Source organism: Cnephaeus nilssonii (assembly GCF_951640355.1).
Source record: "Cnephaeus nilssonii genome assembly, chromosome: 6".
NCBI lineage: Eukaryota > Metazoa > Chordata > Mammalia > Chiroptera > Vespertilionidae > Cnephaeus > Cnephaeus nilssonii.
The window spans coordinates 16714368-16738386 of NC_137077.1; positions in this window are offsets into that span (position 1 = coordinate 16714368).

Consider the following 24019-nt stretch of genomic DNA (forward strand, 5'->3'; position numbering starts at 1 on the left):
CTTGAACCGTGACCTTCTGATTCATAGGTTGACACTCAACCACTGAGCCATGGGCAGCAAGATTCATTGTTAATGCAACTCCTCATTTCACCTTTATTTTGTGTTTGTAGTCTTACATGTTATTTTACAGCCAAACAAACTGACAAGCTTTGAGGGAAAGAAGGATCTAATAATGAGGGAGGGAGACAAGGGAGTGGAAAGAGGCATTAGGGGAGGCAGGGGGGAGAGATGAGATCAGTATGGAGTCCATGACCTCTGAGCTCCCTTTTAGCTTTGGGGTTTAGTGGCCCCAGGTAATATTTCCTTTCACCAGCCATCACTACATGTAGGTGCTGAAAGGCTATGAAATATCAAATGGTTGAAAGGTATATCATACTCTTTAAAAAGCTATTGGCAGGGTTAAGTTACAAATTGCTATTAACCCCTGAAAAATTGAAAGTTGGCTGTATAAAGCAAGGAAAGAATGGTGATTATTAATGACTAAACACTTAATACAAGGCAGATGCTAAAGTGATAAACACATCAATTAGACTGGTTTAAAACAGTTCACAGACACATTCATCAACCCTTTACCTTCCCTCCCCACGGTGTTGGTCCATGCATTAGGATGGGTTGGACGCCCAGGGCTGTCTCTTCCTGGATTTGCTGAAATATAAACCAAGTAAGCATTTTCCATCTCAATTTGCCTTAGCATATCAGAGTGGCATAATGAGTTGAAATTATTATTACTTTTTTGGTTCCTCCCTTCTGCTCTTGATTTACATACCAAACAAATTATACTGGGTGCTGAGAGATGAAATTAGCATTCCGTGCTTACCAGTAGGAGGCAGATGTTGGATCACTCATTTTAAAGACTTGACTGGTGCTGAAATGAACATGTATTAATATGGCAAGAATAGGGGATAAGTGTATTATGCCATAGGGACGGTATGACAATTCATTTATCACCATTTATGAACCATGGGTGCATACACTGTCACAAATGAAGATGGATGTATTATCTCTTGAGGTCCCCTGACACATAGAAGTAATGTGTGTGGGCATATGTGATTTTAATATATATTAACTTTCAAATAACTCTGTGATGCAGGCAAGCCATTGCATGTGACAGGAGGGGTGTTCATTAGTCAGTGCACGGCTTAGGTTGAAGAAACGCAGCAGGAATTAGATGCTGACTGATCAAGGCTATGCTTCTCAACCTGTTACCTTCATTTTTCTTTTTAAAATTTCATCAGGGATTTCTATTCAGACAAGGAAACTAAAATAAAGAAATAGTGTGTTTAAGGTAAGACAAAGCACTCTGGTCCAAGACATTGTGTTGTGATCCTAGCTCTAGACATGGTCCACTTCCTTATTGGTTATTGTAATTGTGCTTGAAGAGCAAGATGACCTTGACTGAGAGGAATAGCAGAGAGAGGCTGTTTGCTTTATTCCATCTGTGCTGTCTCTGGTTGATTTGAAGTCTTAGTCATTTGGACCAGTATCCTATATAATAAAAGGGTAATATGCAAATCAACCAAACGGCTGAATGACCGGTCGCTATGATGCGCACTGACCACCAGGGGGCAGATGTTCAATGCAGGAGCTGCCCCTTGGTGGTCAGTGCACTCCCACAGGGGGAGCGCCCCTCAGCCAGAAGCTGGCTGATGGGGAGCAGGACTAAGCAGTCAGCCGAACATCCCCCACGAGGGCTCCCGGACTGCAAAAGGGCTCAGGCTGGGCTGAGAGACAACCCCCCCCCCCCAAGTGCACGAATGTCGTGCACCGGGCCTCTAGTTTATTTATAACTTGGAATTCCCACACAGAACAAAGCTTTGTTGGGACAGCATTTTACAAGGAGGCTACTTCAATGGTTTTACCCATTCTGGGTCCCTGTGTGGTTACAGTTTATATTGGGTCCACTAACTTAAATTTCTCTATTAATTCCTGGAAAGATTCTTGAACTGGGAACTTTAAGGAAAAGACAAAAGGACTTACTGAAGATGGCTGAGCTCCATTCATTCATGGGAACAATTGTACTTAATGTGTGTTGTGTGTTATGATAATATAATTATTCATTAATCAAAGTAATACCTTTTTGTAATAAAAATATTGAGCACTGACCATGTTTTAGGTCCTTTGTTAAGTGATTGACCCTTTTATCTCATATAAATCATAGTAATCCTGTGAGGAAGCTAAAATTATCATTTCCATTTTATAGATGAAAGTTTATAGATATAAATTCACTTGGCCAAGATATCACAGTAGAGGCAGAGTTCTAACTTGCAGGGTCTCTGAATTGAGAACAGAGGTCATGCTGATGGTCACCTGTGTCCTCCTCAGTAAAGGGCCAGCAATAACTCTGAACTTGTGTGGCTAAGCAAATAGTCTTAGTGCTGGCGTGGACCATCTCCTATTATTTCATGAAGCCTGTGCAGCATATGGGATGGCTTTCTCCAGTAAATTTGTTACTCCATTTTAGTCTTATCTTTGTTTATATGCTTTCCTGACTGCAGTCTTAGGGTGCTACCAGGCTTGTTAGGTGAGAAATGACTGGGAAGTGTTGTGTGTCTGTGGCATTTCTGAGGGACCCACACCCAGCTCTCAAGGACGTCTTCTCTCTCTTCGGGTCTTGTCTATGTGGGAGGAACCTTCCAGCATCTTTGCCAGGCCATGCCTCTTTCTGTCTAGGACCTGATCTGAAAATGGACCTTCCCATTATTGTCAATGTCCTTCTCCCCACAAATAACCAAACTGCAGTTCAAGGTCATTCTTGTTTAATCATTCATACCCAATATTATGTGGATTTCACTTATATCGTGATTTTGTTTTATGTTTCCATATTTATTAGGTAGATATTTATCATTGAAATGTCTATAAAAAATAAAAAGTTATGTTTATAGATGCTTTTTTCCAAACAAAAAACCTAGTGGGACAGACTATCTGAAATTAAGACTTACTCCAGAAAATGCAGGTTGTACGGTCAGACAAGTGTAAGAAAAGGGCCACTAGACTTGGAAGTGGATCTGGTTTCCAATTCTAGTTGTGTCACAAGCTCTCTCTGTGATCTTGGATGAGTCACTCAGTGTCCTTGGGCTGTATTATTTTCTTCTGTAAATTGAGGATACCCCATGCTTGGATTACTCCTCCCCTCAGGTGGTGGTGGTTTCACTGAGAAGGCATATGGGGTCAAAAATTGACCAGCCATTTACTGAGAATCTTTTATGTGTTGAGTTCTGTGCTGGACTCTGGAAACACAAAGATGAAGATAACGTTGCTGTTCTCAGATCTCACAGATTTCTTTAGCTCCTCCCCAGAAGAGGCTTGCAGTGTTGGACACATGAAATCACATGTTATGGAAAAGCAGTTTGTAAACTCCAAAGCTTTGCAAGATGATCTGTGAATGCCCTAACCATTTTGGCTCAGTGGACAGAGTGTTGGCCTGAGGACTGAAGGGTCCCGGGTTTGATTTTGGTCAAGGGCACGTAACTCAGTTTCAAGCTTGATCCCTCCCCCTGGTTGGGCGCATGCGGGAGGCAACCAATTGATGTGAGTCACATTGATGCTTCTCTCTCTGTCTCTACCCTTCCCTTCCAGTCTCTCTAAAAATCAATGGAAAAATATCCGTGGGTGAGGATTATAAAAAAACAAACAAACAAACAAACAAAAACAAACAAACAAAAAACAACAACAAGATGATTTGTGAAGAAAGGGTTCTGTGGTTAAATAAGCTTGGGAAATGGCTGTGTCCTTGAAAATTCACCATGAACATTAAATAATAAATGCTCTAAGTTATACAGCAAAGAAGCATGTTTAACTGAGTTTAATCCAGTTTATTACAGGCTTTAAGAAACATTTTATTGTGCATCACTTACTAACACCTGGAGTAATGCCTCATTTGAGAAACTCTCCTTTAGTGAATATTAAGTGACTAGTGGCCCAGTGCACGAAATTCTTCTGGGGTGGGGGGTTGTCCCTCAGCCCGGCCTGCACACTCTCCAATCTGGGTTCCCTCTTGCAATCTGGGACTGCTGGCTCCTAACTGCTCACCTGCCTGCCTGCCTAATCACCCTTAACCACTCTGCCTGCTGGCCTTATCACCCCCAACTGCCCCCCCTTCTGGCCTGATCACCTCTAACTGCCCCCCCTTGCCGGCCTGCTCCCCCCCAACTGCCCCACCTGCCAGCCTGATCGCCCCCAACTGCCCTCCCCCCTGCCAGCCTGATCGCCCCCAACTGCCCCTCCCCACCGGCCTGATCACCCCCTAACTGCCTCTGCCTTGGCCCCGCCACCAAGGCTTTATCCAGAAGGATGTTTGGTCTAATTAGCATATTACCCTTTTATTAGTATAGATAATATTCTGTACACACTTCCATTATTGCATTCATCCAATAGATTGTGTTGCTTGCTTACTTGTCTATGTTCCTGACTAACCTGTGGGCTCCTCAAATAGTGTCCACACCTGTTCATATCTGTACCTTCAGACCATGGGTGGAAAAGGTGCCTCTGGCCACTTGTAGTCATTCAATAAATGCTTGTTGAATAAATATACAAAATCATACATTCATACTATACAAATTATACATTCATACTATACAAATGTAAGTAATTTGCCTGAAATTATAAGATCCCAGAAGACAATGATTAAACTTCCTTAATCTGCTTTGTTATAATGTCCAATTTAACTGATTTCTATGACCTTAACTTTTTTATTATAAGGATAGAACTTTAAAATTGTCTTAATTTGGAAACAGGATAACCTTCAATGAGAAAATTATTTTCTATGTTTAAAAATGGTTTATTAGGCTCCAATATTAAAACAAATTTACCAAACAGGTGAAAAAGACATTAAGAGCCCCAAATGGGTAAAGCTAAGAAGTGATATAGATTTGTCCTGGAAATAGAAGCCTAAGGTTAGAGGAAAATTGTAACCAGTACATTAAACATTTATTGGAATTGAAGTCAGGCTAGATGAATGAGGCTTTCGGTGGTAGGATATTTCTGATAGGGGACCATTGACAGGGAAGACAAGGGCACGGAGGCTTCATAAGATGGTTGAATTTTAGTTTTAGCCAGAGAGTAAAGATAGAGGGGCTCATACTGCTGGAACAGTTGTGAGGTAAAATGAAATGCTAAGTATAGCAACTTGAGTGATAAAGGCTTTCCACACATAGTGGCTTGCTTCTAAGTCTCCTCCCTAGGGCTGGCTGTTGGAGTGAGCATGTAGAAATGTCAGGGCTGTGATTTCCCTCTTATGTTCCATCAGTGAGGAAATAGGGTACAATAAACCCAGATTGAGTGAAAGAACAATTGAGCACAGTTGGAGTAGTAGAAGTTAGTACTTAGAATGTTCTTTCATTTTATTCTTGAAAAATAGCTCTTTACATGTTCACCATAAAAACTTTAGAGAAAATTAACTAATGAAAAGGAAGATAATAAATGTAATTACAATCCCATTAAAGAGAATATTGGTTACCACTTTTGAGCACATTTTATTGGTAAATATTTTGTGTATGCACATATATTTCTTACTACTTTAATAGCCCTATTTTTACACTTAACAGTATAATTTAAACCAATTTTTGAATCATTTATAATTGTCTGGATAGCTTTTTATGTTCTATTTCATGTATATATCATAACTTATTTAACCAATTCTATTATTGGATAGCGAGGTTATTTTCAATTTTTATTATTATAGACATCACTGGAATGAACTTCCTTTTACTTAAACCTTTGTCCATATCCATAATTATTTCCTTTGGATTAATTCCAGAAAGAATTGTTGATTTAAAGATAAGAATGCTGAGACATATTGCCAAGATTACCTTCAGAAATTTTGAACCACATTTCATTTGAGCTTTCTAAAAAACATCAATACTGTTTATCATTGCAAACATTTGCTGTTTCCTTCTCTTAACTCACATTTATTGATTATTGAGGTTGATTTTTAATTGTTTAAAAATGATTTAAAAATTTTATTGGCCGTTTATATTTCTCTCAATTGATTTTGTGTCCTTTGCCCACTTTTCTATTGGAGTGCTCATCTTTTTATTGATTTTAAGAACTCTTTATATATTATCACTGTTACATTATAATTAACTCAATTATTTAAAATCACTTTTGTTCTTAAAAAGCTCTTATAAATATTTATTTTGTGATTTGTTTATCTTAATAGACAGAGTGGCCACATGCATTAGTCCTCCATTCTTCAGTTTTTTGTGTTGTTGACAGAAACCTGAATGTCTGGCATAGTAAGGAAGCAGCCTCAGTAAGTTGTAGCAGCCCAAACAGCAGGAAGCCTGGAATCTTCAGAGGTAACTGCTGGTAGATAGATGGGATAGCCTTTTGAGTTTCCAAATCATTTAACCTTATTTGAGGACAGTGTTTTCAATGTATTCAATTCTCCCTTTTTTCATATTTCCAGATATTGACAAGTTTCAGAGTTCAGACTATCTTTAGGAGCAGATATGTTGTCTTCTTTCAGAATAAAGACCAGGATAAATATAAACTTTTAAACTTGGTGGTTGACTGATTTCATTCAAGACAGACTTGCAAGAAGTACTAGGTGTACCGGTTAATAATGCGGATTTTTCTTTCAATAGATGGAGTTACACATTTGTTGATATATATGCGATTTGATATGTATGCTATTTTGTTGTATTGACAACAAGCTTCAAAACTTTATATGTCAAATTTTCTGAAGGTATTAACATCATAGATATTTTTACACTTAAAAATGTTGAATTTCGTGCCAAAAAAAAGAGCATTTGCGGGAAGTTTTAATTCATTACTTTATTCTGAAGAAAAGTGCTGCTGAAAGTTATAATATACTTTGGGAAGCTTATGGTGAACATGCTCCATCTCAAGATACTTATGAATTTTGGATTAAACGCTTTAAAAGTGATGATTTCAATGTGAAAGACAGAGAACGTCCAGGTCAACCAAAAAAGTTTGAAGACCAACAATTATAAGCATTATTGGATGAAGATGCGTGTCAAACTCAAAAACAACTTGCAGAAAGATTAAACGTTGCTCAGAAAACAATTTCTAATCATTTACAAGCAATGGGAAAGATTTTAAAGGAAGGAAAATGGGTGCCACATCAACTGAATGAAAGACAAATGGAAAACCGAAAAGTCATCAGTAAAATGTTGCTTCAATGGCAAGAAAGTCTTTTTTGCATTGAATTGTGACTGGCGATGAAAAGTGGATTTATTTTGAGAATCCCAAATGCACAAAATCATGGGTTGATCCAGGTCAACCATCAACTGCAAAGCCAAATCCCTTCAGAAAGAAGACAATGCTCTGCATTTGGTGGGATCAGGAAGGTGTGGTATATTATGAGCTTCTAAAACCAGGTGAAACCGTTAATACTGATCGGTATGAACAACAAATAATCAATTTGAACCATGCTTTGATCGTGAAACGACCAGAATGTTCCAGAAGACACAGCAAAGTAATTTTGCTTCATGATGACGCACCATCACACACTTCAAAACCAGTTAAAGACATGTTAAAAGATCTTGCCTGGGATCTCACTCATTTATGGAATATAATGAACAACATAAACTGATGAACAAAATAGATCCAGAGACAGAGAAGCATCCATCAGACCATCAAACCTCAGAGGGAAGGTAGGGGAGAGTGGGGGTAAGGGGGAGAGATCAACCAAAGGACTTGCATGCATGCATATAAGCCTAACCAATGGGCACAGACAACAGGGGGTTGAGGGCATGAGTGTTGTGGCAGGTTGGGGGGGGGTAATGAGGGGATAAGGACACATATGTAATACCTTAAACAATAAAGAAATTAAAAAAAATCTTGCCTGGGAAGTATTAACCCACCCGCTTTATTCACCAGACCTTGCTCCTTCAGATTTCCACTTCGTCCGATTGATGGCACACACACTTTCTGAGAAGCACTTCAAAACATACGAGGAAGTGGAAAATTGGGTCTCTGAATGGTTTGCCTCAAAACAAGAAAAGTTCTATTGGGACGGTATCCACAAATTACCTGAAAGATGGAGAAATGTGTAGCTAGTGATGGACATTACTTTGAATAAAGCACTTTTGATGTTTCTCTTGAAATTGTCATGTTTTCTTTGATTACAAAACCCACTATTATTAACTGGTACACCTAGTAAGAATATTTTACATAAGCAACAGACAGGTGCTATTGGTTTTCCCAATGTTAAAGTTTTAAAAAAAATTAGTCAATCAGTTCCAAACTGTAATTAAGACACCAAGTTTTTCACAAGTGTTTTGTTTGCAGAATTTCAACAATCATGAACATTTTACCAGCTGATTTTAGACAACTTCTCCATTTCCCCACCCTGGCTTTTTTTTGCTTTTTGTTAATAATCACCTGAGGATTTTTTCCCCCCATTGATTTTAGATAGAGTGGAAGGGAGGGAGGGAGACAGGGAGAAAGAGAGAAACATGTATATGAGAGAGACACATCGATTTCTTGCCTCCCTGCATGCTCCCCAACAGGGGTAGAGATGGAACCTGCAACCCAGGTATGTGATGTTGACCAGGAATTGAATCCTCGACCCTTCAGTGTGCAGGCCGACACTCTAACCACATAGCAACATCAGCCAGGGCTCCACCCTGGCATTTTAAAGTAACCTCTGACACCAGATTATTTCACCTATAAATACTTTAGTATACATTTTTAACTGCTAAGAACCTTTCAGAACATAACCAGCAAATATAATCATACCTAACACAAATAATAATTTTATAATATCTAATTCTCAGTTACATTAAATTTCTTTTAATTTTATCAAAGATGTTTTACTTTTGATTTGTTCAACTTGGGAATCCAAATAGGTCTCCCCACTGTTGTTTGTCTTAAGACGCTTAAGAAAAAAACTCCTCTTCCCACGTTCTTTTCACACTATTGATTTGTTGGAGAAACTGGGTCATTTGTCTTTAAAATGTCCTAATTTTTGGATTGTGTTTTTAAAAAAAACTTCTTCCTCTATTCCTTGTAATTAGAACTAGAGGACTGATTAGATTCCAGTTCAGTATTTTTAGGCAAGACTATTTCATAGGCGATGTGTGCACTTCCCAGTGCATTATGTTGAGGCACCTCATTCTGATGGTCCCATCTTTGACATTGTGATTGATTAGTGAGTTCAGGAGTTGTCACCATAATCCCCCCAATCAGGTTCCCGACCAACATTTAACCTAATAGTTTTGGCATTTATTGATATTTAAGATATTACATTAAGAGTTGCAAAGTGGTGATTTTTAATTTCATTTCTTCTGCAATTATTTTCTGGAATTAAAAAAATTAACTTTATTGTTGTAAGTATTACAGATGTCCTCCTTTCCCTCGCTATTGACCCTCTCCACCCTGCTCCCCTCCACTCCCCAGGCCTTCTTCACACTATTGTCTGTCCATGGGCTGTGCATATCTGCATATAAGTTCATTGGTTAATCTCTTCCCATCCCCCATTTGGTCATATAGAAATACAATTAATGCAGAAAAGGCAAGATATATGTTTTATTCTTTTGTATTATTTGTCAATTTTCAGAAATGAATTGGTGGCTTTAGCAACCTTTAATAGTTGTCAATGAGGTTTTTTCCCCTCAGTATTATTATGAACTCGTGGATTTTTATATATTTGTGTTTCAATTCATTGTTACTATTATTCCTTTTGATGTTCAAATTGTCCCATCTTAGGCCAGAGGGAGTCCTTCAAGTTGGCTCTTGTGTCCTTTGGACATGACCCCATTAGTCTTTGATATCTTATATGTTATTTTTATTTATTGATCTAGAGAGAGAGAGAGAGAGAGAGAGAGAGAGAGAGAGAGAGAGAGAGAAATTTGTTGTTTCACTTATTTATGCATTCATTGGTTGCTTCTTGTATGTGCCCTGACCGGGGATCAAACCAGCAACCTTGGTGTATAGGGACAACACTCTAACCAACTGAACTACCTGGACAGGCCTGATACCTGTGTGTGTGTATGTGTGTATATGTGTGTGTGTGTGTGTGTGTATACACACAAACATATATATATACACACACACATATATATAATCAGATATATGTATATATACATATATATAATATTTTTATTGATTTCAGAGAGGAAGGGAGAGAAAGATAGAAACATCAATGATGAGAAAGAATCATTGTTTAGCTGCTTCCTGTACGCCCTCTACTGGGGATTGAGCCCCAAACCCGGGCATGTGCCCTTGACCAGAATTGAACCTGGGACCCTTTAGTCTGCAGGGCTACGCTCTATCCACTGAGCCAAACCAGCTAGGGCCTATATATTTTTAATATAACAGCTTTACTCCACCTAGCCATCACTCCCTAATGCAAGAATTAAAGATTCTCTAGCTTACTGAGTCTGAACTCTTTGGAAGGCATGTTAAGCTTTACTTCTTTAGAATTTAATTCTTCTCAGATTCATTTCAGATTCAAATGTTACACTGAAAAATAAATTCAGGTACCAAGCAGGCATTCAATCAATGTGCATCGTTGAATTAAATTCTGCTTTGTAGAGCTGCATATTTCACATGCTAATGTAAACAATATGTGCACCCAAGATAATTTAGCTCAGTTCCATGAACATCTCTAAACCCACACATATTGTTGTACCTTTATAAAGGAGCTTAAACACATACCTATCCAGCTGAAAAATATTTTTGTGCAATTGCTTTTGTCATCTGGTCTATTAGCATTCTCCTCACAGTGCTTTGCTTATATAAATTTAAGAAGATGAAAGGTTGATGCTGAGAGAAGTCTGGTCAGATTCGTTACCTTAGCAACCTTGACCCAGCTACAAAGTCCTTCACTGGCTAACGAGACACTCTTAATGACAGCTGGCTAGAACTCAGGCCTGCTGATAAAATTACTTATAATCTGGTCAGTAACCTTTGGAGGAATATTATCTTTATCAGATTTCCAAAAGAATCCAAACACCAAACATAGTCGCACTTATAACTATATTCATAAGGCCATCATGCTTAAGTGCTCCTGGGAAAGCATTGGTAATAGGAAATTAAGTGTTACAGAATAATTGCTAACCTTGCTGCATAAAAGAGAAGCTGGCTGCCCAGTGTTGGTAGCAGTCGTTAGATGCCACTGTCCTGTATAATTGAAAAATTGTTTCTATAAAGGAAACATTGTCACTGCCTCATTAGTTTCAACATTTAATTGCGTTGGGGAAATCTGAGTGCCCTTTTGAGGTTCACATTGCACATATAGATTTGTTGGGTAGGTGGTTCAATAGTTAAACAAAACAATTTTTTACCTGAGCAAAGACCTTAGATGATGATTAGAATGTTCTTACAGCTGCCACTTAGAAAGTTCTATATGAATAAAACATGATTGATTATTAACTTACTAGAGGCCCGGTGCACGAAGAGATTCGTGCAATAGGCCTTCCTTCCTTCCTTTGGCTTCCAGCACCGGTTTTCCTCTGGCACCTTGGACCCAGGCCTTTGCTCCTGCCGGAGTCTGCTGCCTTTGTCTTCGCTGCAGACTCCGGCTGGAGTCTGCCATCTTTGCTGCAGACTCCAGCCAGAGTCTGCCATCTTCGTCTTTGCTGCTTCGCTGCAGACTCTGGCTGGAGTCTGCCATCTTCGTCTTTACTGCAGATTCCGGAGTCTGCAGTCTTCATCTTTGCTGTGGCCGGAGTGCCACTCCTGTAGATCCCTTCACCCCCCACCCTCCCTCTCATAGCAGGCATCCTGCCCCACCCGGCCACTCCGTGCCTAGAGCAGCTGGGCAGCCACCATCTTTCTCCTTCTAATTTGCATATTCCCTCTTGATTGGCTAGTGGGTGTAGCAGAGTGATGGTTAATTTGCATGTTTCTCTTTTATTAGTGTAGATTGATTCACTCTCTATTGAGTTTGGGTTTTAAACCTGTTGGTAACCCAAAGCCGTCTCCCTGGCACATACCCAGGTGATCATAGCACTTGTTTCTAGCTGGCATCCACTATGATGAGTCAGTGTCCATCTGTGTAACTGACAAAACTTAGAAAATAAATTCTTTTACACATTCAAACATTGAATTAGAGATTGAGCCTTATTTCTATGATACTTAAGTGCTTTTACCCTGACGCAACAAATCTTAGTTTGTAAATGAAAAAAGATCCGTCATTTAAAAAATCTGGGAATGTAGGGAAACTCTCACAGCCCTAGTGCGAAATAAGGAAACATTGCTACATATCTAGAAAAGAAATTGTAGCCATAATAAGCTTCTGCTCAGTGTGTGTTGAGGAAGCTATGGGCTACACTCTAGGTGGTTTAGGTTTTATCAATAGTTCAAGTTAGATACTGTTCTGGACTGAATGTCTATATTCTCCAACATCCATATGTCGAAGCCCTAATCTCCAATGTGATGTTATAAAGAAGTGGGGCCTTTGGGAGGTAATTAGGTTTAGATGTGGTCAGGAGGGTGGAGCCCCTGTGATGTGATTAGTGCCCTTATAAGAAGAGGAAGAGCCACCAGAGTTTCTACTCACCATCATGTGAATTTATAGTGAGTTGCTGCTGAGATATCCCTTGTTCCTGGCTTTCTAGCTCTTTCAGGCAGGTTGTTGGTTATCTAGGACCTTGTTTTGGCCAGAGTAGTCATTTACTGCTCCTGGGCCATGTTAGATATTGAAATCCTTGGAGGAATTCATGGCCCTAGGAAGTTGGTTTCTTCTAACCCACCCCCCACCTCCCCTCTCCAGCTCAAACTTGTTTACTTGGTTTTCATTTCCAACAAAATTCTGCCAACATACACCATTTATTTGCTCATCAATTTTCAGTGGTTTTCTCCTTATCTCATGCTAGGGAAAGTTGTTTTCCTTTAAAAAGTTTGCTAACCTGGCTAAATAGTCCATTAAATGAATTCATAATTACATGAATCATGAGTTGAACAGTTATACCCAATCTCAAGCAGGATCTTAATTCTAAAACTCTTTATAAGATTTGGAAATATTAATATATATTTTTTTGAGAATGAAAAAAATAAAAATGATTTGCATCTACTCTTATGGAGTTTTATTATGATTTTGTTTACTGGAACTGCTTAATCTTATTGGTTTTATTAGATCATTTGCTACTGCTCTATGAGATCCCAATAAACTCTTTAATAAACATCAAACTTGAGAGCTCATCACTCCCTATTATCTCTCCATAAACCTTTGTTAACTCCATCCTGTCATCACTGTTGTGCCAAATAAGTCATATAGACATTAGTTTATGATATCTTTTTTTTCTGTATGTAGGTAATATACATTATTTGAAGAAACCAATTCTAATGCAATTCAACACAGTGCCACTAATCAAAGTCCCCATTCCAAAGACAGCAGCTGGAAGTATTTACTGTGGAAATATCTATCTTTAGAATAATTTCTAAAATCACATTGCTGTAAACATAACCAAGAATTATGAAGACTGTCTCTATCAGGAACACCTCTTGAAGTAGGAAAAGACAAATTTCCAAATGAGGCTTAGAATTCTACCCCTTTCTTAAGGCTAAATTATACGTTAATCGTGTGCAATATTTTCTGGCTATAAATTATACTTGCAAATGTATCGCTGGTCAAGTTAGGCATAATTTTGCCAGCTTCAAACATTTAAAAATTCAGCTTGAGAATCTGCTCTAAGGCACCGCAGTTCATTACAATACTTTTCCTTGACTTATAAAATGAATGTGAAACTTGGGAACAAATAAAAGGAAAAATGAACATCTTTGACTTCTTTCTTTTCTCTACTCCTCATATCCAAATGATCACCAAGTCCTACTGATTGTACTTCCCCAATATAATCCTTCCATTGCCCTATTTAAGTCGATTATAATCTCTTGCCTGGGTAATAGCAATGTAACTTCCCAACTGGTCACCCTACTTCATGTTTGTCTCTCTAGAAGCGTGTATTTATCCTGTGTTAGAATGATAAATCTAGAACTCAACTCTACTCATCTTTCTTTCTTTACTTGGAACCATCAAGGGCTCCCTTGTGTCTTTGATGTCAAGTCTGAGTTCTATAGTATGCACTACAAAGCCTTCAAAAAGGTGTTCCAGCTGAACCTTCATGGGTCACATCCCTGATTCTGATTTTATGCTCTTGCAACTGTTCGTCCACTCCAAGCTGTCTCTCACTTCCTGCTTTGTGTTGACACATTAAAGGTGCTCACTCCTACTGGGATGGAACCCAAAACTTGGGTATGTGTCCTGACTGGAATCAAGCCTGTGACCCAACGCTCCAACCAACTGAACCACACCAGCCAGGGCAGTATTCACTTAATTTATGTCACAGGATTGGAAACCCCAAATAGAGGACCACTAGCAGTCTATGGCCCGAGGCCCAAGCAGCAGCTGGTATAGTAGAGCATCAGGCTTTGCTGCTGGGTTACACCTGGCATCTCTACTTCCCATAACCATATGATTTTTTCACGTGGGGCAAACATCCTAGCTTTTCATTGGTTAAAATGAGACTAAAATACAGCTTGCATTGGGCACATGGTAAACACTCAGGAAATGTTAGTTTCCTTTCTTTTTTAAAAAATGCCATCAAATTCTGGAGTTTAAGACAGCAACCAACTCTGCTTACAAGTCATCAAATCCATTGCAGCTGGTTATTTTTCTGGCGCTGCCTCACACGTCTGTATTAACAACAGAGCATAGAAGCATAAATCTTGAAATTTATGGTTCAGAGGATCAAATATGAAATTTCCATTGTCTATTATAGCATTTTTATGGAATTTTCCTACTGGATTTCTCCGAGAAATGATGCAATGGGAAAAGGGACACTGGACATGTACAGTGTGAAGGATGGGAGTTCAAGGGAAAGAAGGGGAAGGACCAGAGTGTGGGGTACTTCTCTAGGAGGGTGACAAACATGAATGAGAAAGTACTAAAAGTGTGTGTGGTGGCACTCATATAGCTGACCTACTTTACAAATTTGCCCCAGGCCAGGTTTTTCAGAGAGATTCAGAAAGGATGACTAACTTTGCTTCAGTGGCTGAAAAATGAAAAATCAGGAGTGTCTGCTCAGTGTCTCCAACCCAGAGCCAGGCCTCCTGATGAGAAAGTAAAGAGGGAAAGAAGAAGCAGATGGAAGAGTCAAGAGCAGATGCAAGTTATTTAAAAGTAATACAGTCATCCAGCAGGACTGGAGTGGAAATTCAGCCATTTATTGGGTATGACATTTGGATAAATTAAACTGAACAGAACAGAACAGAACATCTAGGAAATACCAGATAGGAAAAGCAAAATGAGGGTGAACGCTGGATGACAAGCAACGGAAAAGGAATAGGTGAAAAAAGAGTTTAATGCAAAGGAAAAGTTGTTTACATTTGCTATATGTTTATTCCAGACCTTTATTTTTAAATAAAAATTCAATTATACATATTTGCAAGTAATTGGACATTTAGTGCCAGGTAAATAAAAAATAGTCTGATTTACTGATTTTTCTCCTTGGTACCTTTTCGTGGCACATATGCAAATACACACACACACACACACACACACACACACACTCACTCACATGCAGACACACAATCATTCACACACTCACACCCTCACATACACAAACACAGTCACACCTACACTGGCACACTCATACACAGAAGTCACTTTTTCTCTTAATGTTCTGGTGAGGTGAAATTTTCGTATTTTGTTTAGTTCACTGCAAAGGCAATAAATAATTTATAGGATCATTCAGTAGAATTGTGTCTCTTAATTGTGTATTTTTGATCTGTAGATGCTCCAGGGATTATGGGTTACTCAGGGTAAAATTAGAGATGCACTAAAGACTCAGGTGATACTGGTGGGAAGACAGACAGGAGAGAGATAAATCCAACCAGGATGAGCTCCAAGGGAAGAGGGCGAGTGAACAGCAAGATGGGAAAAATGATAGGAACAACTATTTGTCACAATTTCTAATCTTGACTATTTGTTAATCTTTCTGCCTGAGAATCATACTGTGGCCATTCTCATTGATTTATCAAATATATATCTTGCTTTGGAGATCTTGAAGGAGCATGAGCTTGCTTCATCTAAAGCAACATTAACAAACTTCAAGGAGAATTCTGAATCTCACTTACTAGTGAGTTGGTTGCAAGACAGAGACAGAAATCATTTGTCAAGTTTGGTCTCCTACAGAGCGATACTCTCACTCACGCCTTCAAAGTAATGTTGACTAAGTCTATTGGACATGGAACCAAGATTCTAATGAAAGGAATCTGTTTTCTTGGCATTTCTATGTTCTGTAAGTCACATTTTTATGTAAGTGCCTGTGTAAATGTCATTATTTTTCATCTTCAAAGATATCACACCTTAGAGACCACCACCACTACCACCACCACCACCAACCACAACAACAAAACCCCCACACAATTGGGTCTTCACTCAGGTTTTTTCTTTTTCTTTTTTTTTCCTCCTTTGCACCTGTCTGCCACTTCCATTGCAGCATGGCTTTAAGACTTTCCCTTTTCACTTCCTAGCTGTTGGGTCAGATCTCAGTGTGGGAGCCTTAAAATAAAGGCTAAGATGACAATGAGCACACCCATGGAAATAAAACAAAAGGGAGAAAACATGAAAAGGGCTTGAAAAGAAAAGAATACAAAAGTATAGTGCATAAAGGATGAGAAAGTTGAAAAGATGATGGAATTAAGACAAATGTGATAATGTAATCTCTAAAAAAGTGAAATGTTTTAAATAAGTCCCAGGGAAGTGTATTTAAAAAAAAATGAGGTAAGGAGATTCTTTCCCCCAGAAAGTTTTATTAAGAATAAAAGAGAAGAATTTTCAGGCAAACCTATTACATATTGCACAATTAGGTAATAGTCTATTACTAAGCACAGGACACTACAAAAATAAATAATAGAGGAGACAAAATACAGTTTCTCTTTGTCTTCATAAAGTGTGAATTGGAACTATCCACAAACCCAACTTTAGTGGATGCCATCGCATTAATGGATGCTTACTGTGTAGAGAAGTGAATCTGCTGTCTGTACAATAGAACAAAGCTGTCTTCCAGAGCAATGTAAAGGATTGACCATGAATGTCTTTTTACAACAACATTGTGGGCTATGGAAAGTGAAGGGAATTTAGCCATAGTTGTATGAACTTGAGCAGGGTTGTAATCTGTAAATTCGATAATGACTTTTTTTCTACTTACCTAGAATGAACCACACAGTACATATGATAGAATGTGATTAACTATAAAGAACAAGATACTAATATAATATAAATTAGTGCTAAGTCACAACAAACGTAAGCCAGTGGCAATTCTGGATTCAGGACACTGAATTCAACTTGGTATTTTGGGGGCTTTGTGTGTTAAATTGCTGATTTTCATAGAGTAAATCCATCAGCTGAATATTTTCACATGCAAAATTTTTAGCCACCTAAAAATTCAATGTCATATCTCAGCCCAGGCCTGCTCAGCCATCCCCGCCAGCTGAAGTGGACTACATATGGACAAATCCCTATCTGTCCTCCGAGGTCCTGTTCAAATGACACCTTCTTCATGAAGACTTTCCAGTGCCTCCAACTCCAAGATGAGCTCTTTCTTTGAGGATAACTATGTTATTTTTTTATAACTACCCTCTGACAATCCAGTTTTCTGACTCATATTCAACTGATACATTAGACATTTGTAAGCATTCAACAAAATGCTTTCATAATACTATGCTATTTAATCCTTAGCACAGTCCTATGATTGAAACAGTTTACTGACAAAGGAATGTTGAGAGAGAGAGAGAGAGAGAGAGAGAGAGAGAGAGAGAGAGAGAGAGAGAGAGCTGGTAGCCTGCAAAGTAGGAATTCAGCATAAGTCTGATTCAAAACCGTATACTTGTTCCACTAGATCAGTGATGGGCAACCCTTTGAGCTTGGTGTGTCAAACTTCGCCAAAAAACTGAGCATAACTCGGGTAGTGTGTCACTTTGAGGAAAAAAACATTATTTCGCGATATTTATAGTTTAAATAACATAAATGTATAATTGTTATATATAATTGTATTTAATAAACCAAAAACTAAATATTTAACTTACCTGCTTAGTGACTTCTTTGTTCATCCGTCAGTCGGTTTCTTTTGTTGGTCTTGATATTATTTAGCTTGTGTGGGGTGCCGTGAACTAAGATAAGTGAGGGGGAGGGGGAATTCTTTAACAAACCTGCCTATTAGTGACTTTTTTGTTGCTGAATTTCATTGGCTAAATCTTCAATTGAAGGTTGGTATTTTGTACATTTCAGGCCCAAGCAAGCGCTACTAACTTCATCTGTCAATCTGTTTCTTTTGTTGGTTTTGATATTATTTAACTCTGAGAATAAGGCCTCACAAAAGTATGTAGAGGGAAAAATTGTGAGTAAAGCCATTGCTATATATTTCAGGGTGCTAAAAGTGTCTGGTAGTCGGTTCCAGGCACTCCAAATTTCCTGTTCGTAGTGGCACTCCTCTTGATTCTCCAAGCGGCACCTTTCCAGATTCTCAAGCTTTGACCTCAAGTCGACAAACACCCGAACTCAGATACTGTCTTGAAATTCTGCAAGTTGCATCTCCAAATCATCAATTTGCATCCATTGGAAACCATTTAATTCCAAACTACTGTAGACTACTACATCAGGATACTTAATTATTTTCATGGTCTGTTCTAGACTTCTAAATTGACTAAATCTATCACTAAACTGGTCAAGTAATGAGTCTAAAACATGCTGGTACTTCATATGCAAGAGTTCCATTTCATTTTGTACAGCTGCACTGGCCTTCTCAAAATACTTTGTTACTCGAGGAAAATACTTATAAGTTTTAGTTTCTACATCTTGCTTGAAAATTTTAACTTTACTTTCAAAAGCTTTTATGTATCCAAACATAACGTCAATACTTTTGCCAAAACCTTGTAACTTTAAGTTCAGTTCATTAATATGAACAGAGAGATCTGTAAAAAACATCAGGGTGTTGACCCACTTATCATCATTAAGCTGAGGAAAGTTTCCCAGATCCTTATCGTCAAGAAATACCTTAATTTCTTCAAAGCACTCCACAAAGCGCTCAAGAACTCTGCCTCGGCTCAGTCATCTTACATTATTGTACATCAGCAGTCCACTGTAGGTGGAATCAACCTCCAATAAAAGTGCCGAAAATTCTCGCTTGTGAAGGGGGCGAACAGCTATTAAATTAACTATTTTTGTTACAACTGACATTAAGTCGTTTAAGTCGGTGAATCTGCCTTGGCACATAAAGCCTCCTGATGGATAATACAATGAAAAGGCACAATCGGATGTCCAATAGCTTCTGTAAACAATTTGACAAATCCGACTTTTTTCCCCACCATATTTGGTGCCCCATCTGTTGTCACTGACACAACTTTAGAGGTATCAATGCTTAGGTCACGAAATGTTTGTATAACAACCTTACATATTTCGCTTCCTGATTTACTTGTTGACACTGATACTAACTTTATCAACTCTTCTCTCATTGTGAGACCATCAGAATATCGACCAATAATGGCCAACTGAGCATGTGATGTGACATCAGTAGTTTCATCAAGAGAGATCGAAAAATATTTACACTTCCTTATGTCTCTCTTTAATTGATGTTGTACGTTTGTGTTCAGTCTCATTATTTGGTCTTTTATGATATTTCTGCTGAGTGGTAACTCAGATATTCTCTTAATAATTGCATCTTTATTCTGCATTTCGTGAAATAGAACTGGTGCACATCTTAGGAGAGTTTCTTTAATAAATTCTCCCTCACTGAGCGCTTTTCCATGCTGAGCTATAGAGTGAGCAATGCTCAAACTTGCAGATGTTAAATTTGTAGAGCCTTTCATAAATTTAAGGATGGAATTAGATTGGCTCTTATAAAGGTGTAGCTGCCTGGAAATGTATTCCTTCCTACCATCCTCACTTTTTTCCAAGAGCTGGGAATGATTAGTTTCAAAATGTCTATTTATATTCCACATTCTGCTTACTACCGTTTCAGTATATAGAACGCAAAATGATCTGCCATTTTTTTCTATAAAGCCATACATCTCAGTCCAAGTCTCTTGAAAGGGTTGGCCACTGCTACTACCACTTCCTTTACTTAACCTTAGTTTTTTATTTTTTGGGTTCTCCATCAGGGGGGCCGTGACAGAAGATAGAATTATAGATAGCTTGTTAGGCCTGCAGGCAATTAGGGGTTAACTAGCCTAACTAACCACAAAATGGTGCATATAACTGTATTTTAGGAAAGGGCAGGGTTAATAAGCAGAAATAGGGGTTAATAAGGATGCACAACAGTAATAGTGGTGAAATGGAGTCTGCACTATGGAGCAAGATGGTGTTCCTTATGTGAATTAAAATGGCTGCCGCTATTTCTAATGGCGGGAAACGGCACCCATAGCACGCCACAAACCCTCGCCTATCCCAGCCTCCCCCTCACTTATCTCAGTAATGATGAATTAGAAATCCATGACACCCCAGAACAGTAGATAATGGTTGCTGTGGTTAACTGTTATTTGGTTACTGGTAATGGCAGGCCCCCCAGAGATGCGTCCCCTGCTGCGTTCCGCTGCTCCCTGCTCTGCCGGTGGAAGTGAGGGCAAAGATCCTGGCTTAACCGGAAGTCCCAGAACTAGATGCTCTGTGCCGGACTTCTGTTGTTTTGGCCTACAGACCTCCGGCACAGAGTGTCTAATAGGGGAGGATGAAACATTTGCGACTAGAGTCAAGACTCTAGTCGCAAATGTTTCATCCTCCGGAGCAGCAAATGTTTCACCCTTGGCATGTGGCCGCTGAGGCGGCCGCATGTCATTAGAAATGGCTACGCATGTCAGTGCTGACACGCGTGTTATAGGTTCGCCATCACTGCACTAGATCATGCTGATAAACAGCAGATTATCTATACAATTATTTTGTATGTCTCCCTTTCCTATATGAGATTCCAAGCCCCTTTATGGGCTTATTTCTCTTGGAATCCCCTCTATCTTCTTGCACATGGGAGAAACAAAACAAAGGCTGATCGAATTGGTAGATGTGACTAGAGCGAGTATCTCAAATTTGGCTCCAATAAAATTTCAAAGTGAATTATGGAGTTTTATTCATGCATTTAATCCATATTTATAGTTCATTAATCAACACATTTATAAGTTCTTGGCAAAAGACTTTGCAGAAGGATTTCTGGAGCCATGGACTATGGGGTTTGCCTTAATGGTCATCCAGCTATGGAGCATTCTGGTGGGTGTTCTCTGGGGCCTGGTCCATGGGCAGACTTCTTCAGTGTTAATTGGCTGCAGTTTATCTCGATGCTGGAAAGCTGGGGAGTGCTTCTTACCTGTCACCTCCTTGGTGTCTGATTGCTTTCTGGGTAGGCCAGAGCTTCAGCACAGCGTCGTCTGGAAGTGATAGCTTCCTCTTTTCACTCCTTAGAGAATTCTCTCGGTACCTCTCTTACCACTCTCACTTCCTACCTGGCATTACAATGTGATTTATGCCATATTTCCTTTAAGATCAGGAGTCATGTCGGATTCATTCCCCACTGTGCTCACATGGTGCCTGGCACATATTAGGAGCTCAATATATTTTAAAAAAGTGATTACAGTGGGTTCTAAATTAAGCAATTATTGCTTCCCCTATTTTACTAGCATCGTTTCAGCATTTTTGCTGCTGCCCACTATTCATATGGGTGGTATGAAATGAAATTGCTGAGAAGGGATGTAATTTCCCTTGTTAATATAATTACTACCATATATTATTACAGCACTAAAGTCATTCTCATTTTCAGTGGCCTATACACATCACCAAAATTATCTCTGGAGGATAAATTTATCATGTTTGTTTTTGTTCTCAGAGTGAAATGCTGCCAAGTTTGGTAAATATATGCTCAACCCCCTTTGAGTGACAAGTGTGTGAATAGATGGGGCCATCTTGCCTCTTATGATAAAAATTTAAGGCTCTTATTTACATCCTGATATAATTTAACTGCTTGGAATACCAATTCAGGGCAGGGGTTGGGTAAGGAGCATCCTTTCATCTGTGGGTCTTTCATAGTTTGGGAGAATAATGAATGAGGAACTGAAGAACCTGGAGAGGGAACTGGGGAGGGAATACTTGAATTCTGCATTGTGATGGCAGCAGGTGCACCTGGGGCAGGCTAATGGGCATGGAAACTGACCTCAAGGTAGACAAGGATGGGATTTTGAATTGTGAATGTGTGATCAGCCTGTAACAGTCATCAACAGAGTCTAACATATGTTTATTTTTACTTTTGGGGGAAGAGGACCTGCTTTTAGGACTCGTGTCCCAGCCCAGGATTTAAAGAGGACTTTACTTGAAGCAAGGGTGAGCTGGTCCTTGTCATGCTTCTGGTGTGGATAGAAGTGGGAATTCTGTCCTGCATGCTGGGGCTGATGCTGGGAGTTCAGCCATGGGGGTGAAGGTATGGCTCTGAGGACTGCTTTAGCTCCTAACCAGGGCTAGCTGAAGTCAGTACCGGGGACAGGGAGATGCCCCAGTGGTCATCAGGGCCCAATCTCAGGGAATTTCGGCTGTGGCAAGGTACCTCAGGGCCTGAGGGTGGCTAGGATTTTCATTAATAAGCCAAGAGTGGGCTCCTATAAAGACAGAGAATCTAAAATTGAGGGCCCCCCAAATTGATTTCAAATTTAGAAACTTGTTACTTGGGCGATAGAACTATTACCTATTTCTCCCTCAGAAACATCCATTTCCTAGTTGCTTCAACTACATAATATCCTTGGCCTTGGCCTTTTCTAGCAGATCTTCCTTTGCATTATCTTTTGACCCTGCTGTACATTAGAGTCACTAAAATTACTCTTAAAAATAGATGTCTAGGCCTCTACCCCTGGACATGTGTGTCTACATGTATATAGACACATGCATATATACATACAGTTGGGGCAAAGTAGGTTTATAGTTGAGACTGTGAGAAACACAGTTTATTTTTGTATTATTATTTATTAATAACTAGAGGCCCAGTGCACGAAATTCGTGCACAGGGGTGGGAGGGTGGGGGGGTGTTGTCCCTCAGCCCAGCCTGCAGTCTCTCCAATCTGTGACCCCTCAAGGGACCTTCATTTTTTCCTCCAGGAGTGTGGTGGAAAAACCCTAGATCACCTTGGATTCTTATAACCCAAATTACCAAGAACACTGCAAGTGGCGGCCTACAGGGAGCTTAGCCAATGAGTTGTCAGAAAAGGTATTTACTCTCAAACTGGTTTGGCTCAGTGGATAGACCGTGGGCCTGCAGACCGAAGGGTCCCAGGTTTGATTCCTGTTAAGGGCATGTACCTTGGTTGGAGGCACATCCCCAGTGGGGAGTGTGCAGGAGGCAGCTAATCGATGTTTCTCTCTCATTGATATTTCCAACTGTCTATCCCTCTCCCCTCTTCTCTGTAAAAAAATCAGTAAAATATTTTTTTAAAAAGGTGTATCCTCTGCAGCTCATGCAGCCCCTGGTTTGTGTCCACTGGGCTAGGGGCGTGTCCCTGCCACCCAGTGGTGGCTGCCGGGGTCTCTGCACACCCCAGAGGCCAGCAGCCAGCCCCCGGTCGTGGGCGCCTGGCTGGGGGTGTGGCCCCAAACCGCCACTTCATGCGCGAGCCTTTGCAAGCTGCTGGGGGCCGGGCGGCTTGGTGCCTGCACCCATAGGCTTCGAGTGGCCAGGGGGCGTTCTGGGACCCCTGCCGCTCAGGACCTAAGCGCGGGCCTACAGGCTAGGAGCGGCCTGGGTCCGGAGGATGTTTCCAGGACCCAGGCCGCTCAGCGCCTGCATATGCAAATTAACCGCCATCTTGTTCGCTCTGATTGGCTATGGGCGTAGCGAAGGTACGGTCAATTTGCATATTTCTCTTTTATTAGGTAGGTTTGTATTATTTTCCCGGCAAACAACTGTAAACCTAGTTTTGTCCCACCCAGTATATACACCCATATGCATACATATCTATCTATCTATCTATCTATCTATCTATCTATCTATCTATCATCTATCTATCTATCTATCTATCTATCTATTATCTATCTATCTATCTATCTATCTATCTATCTATCTATCTATCTATAAAGAGGTAATATGCA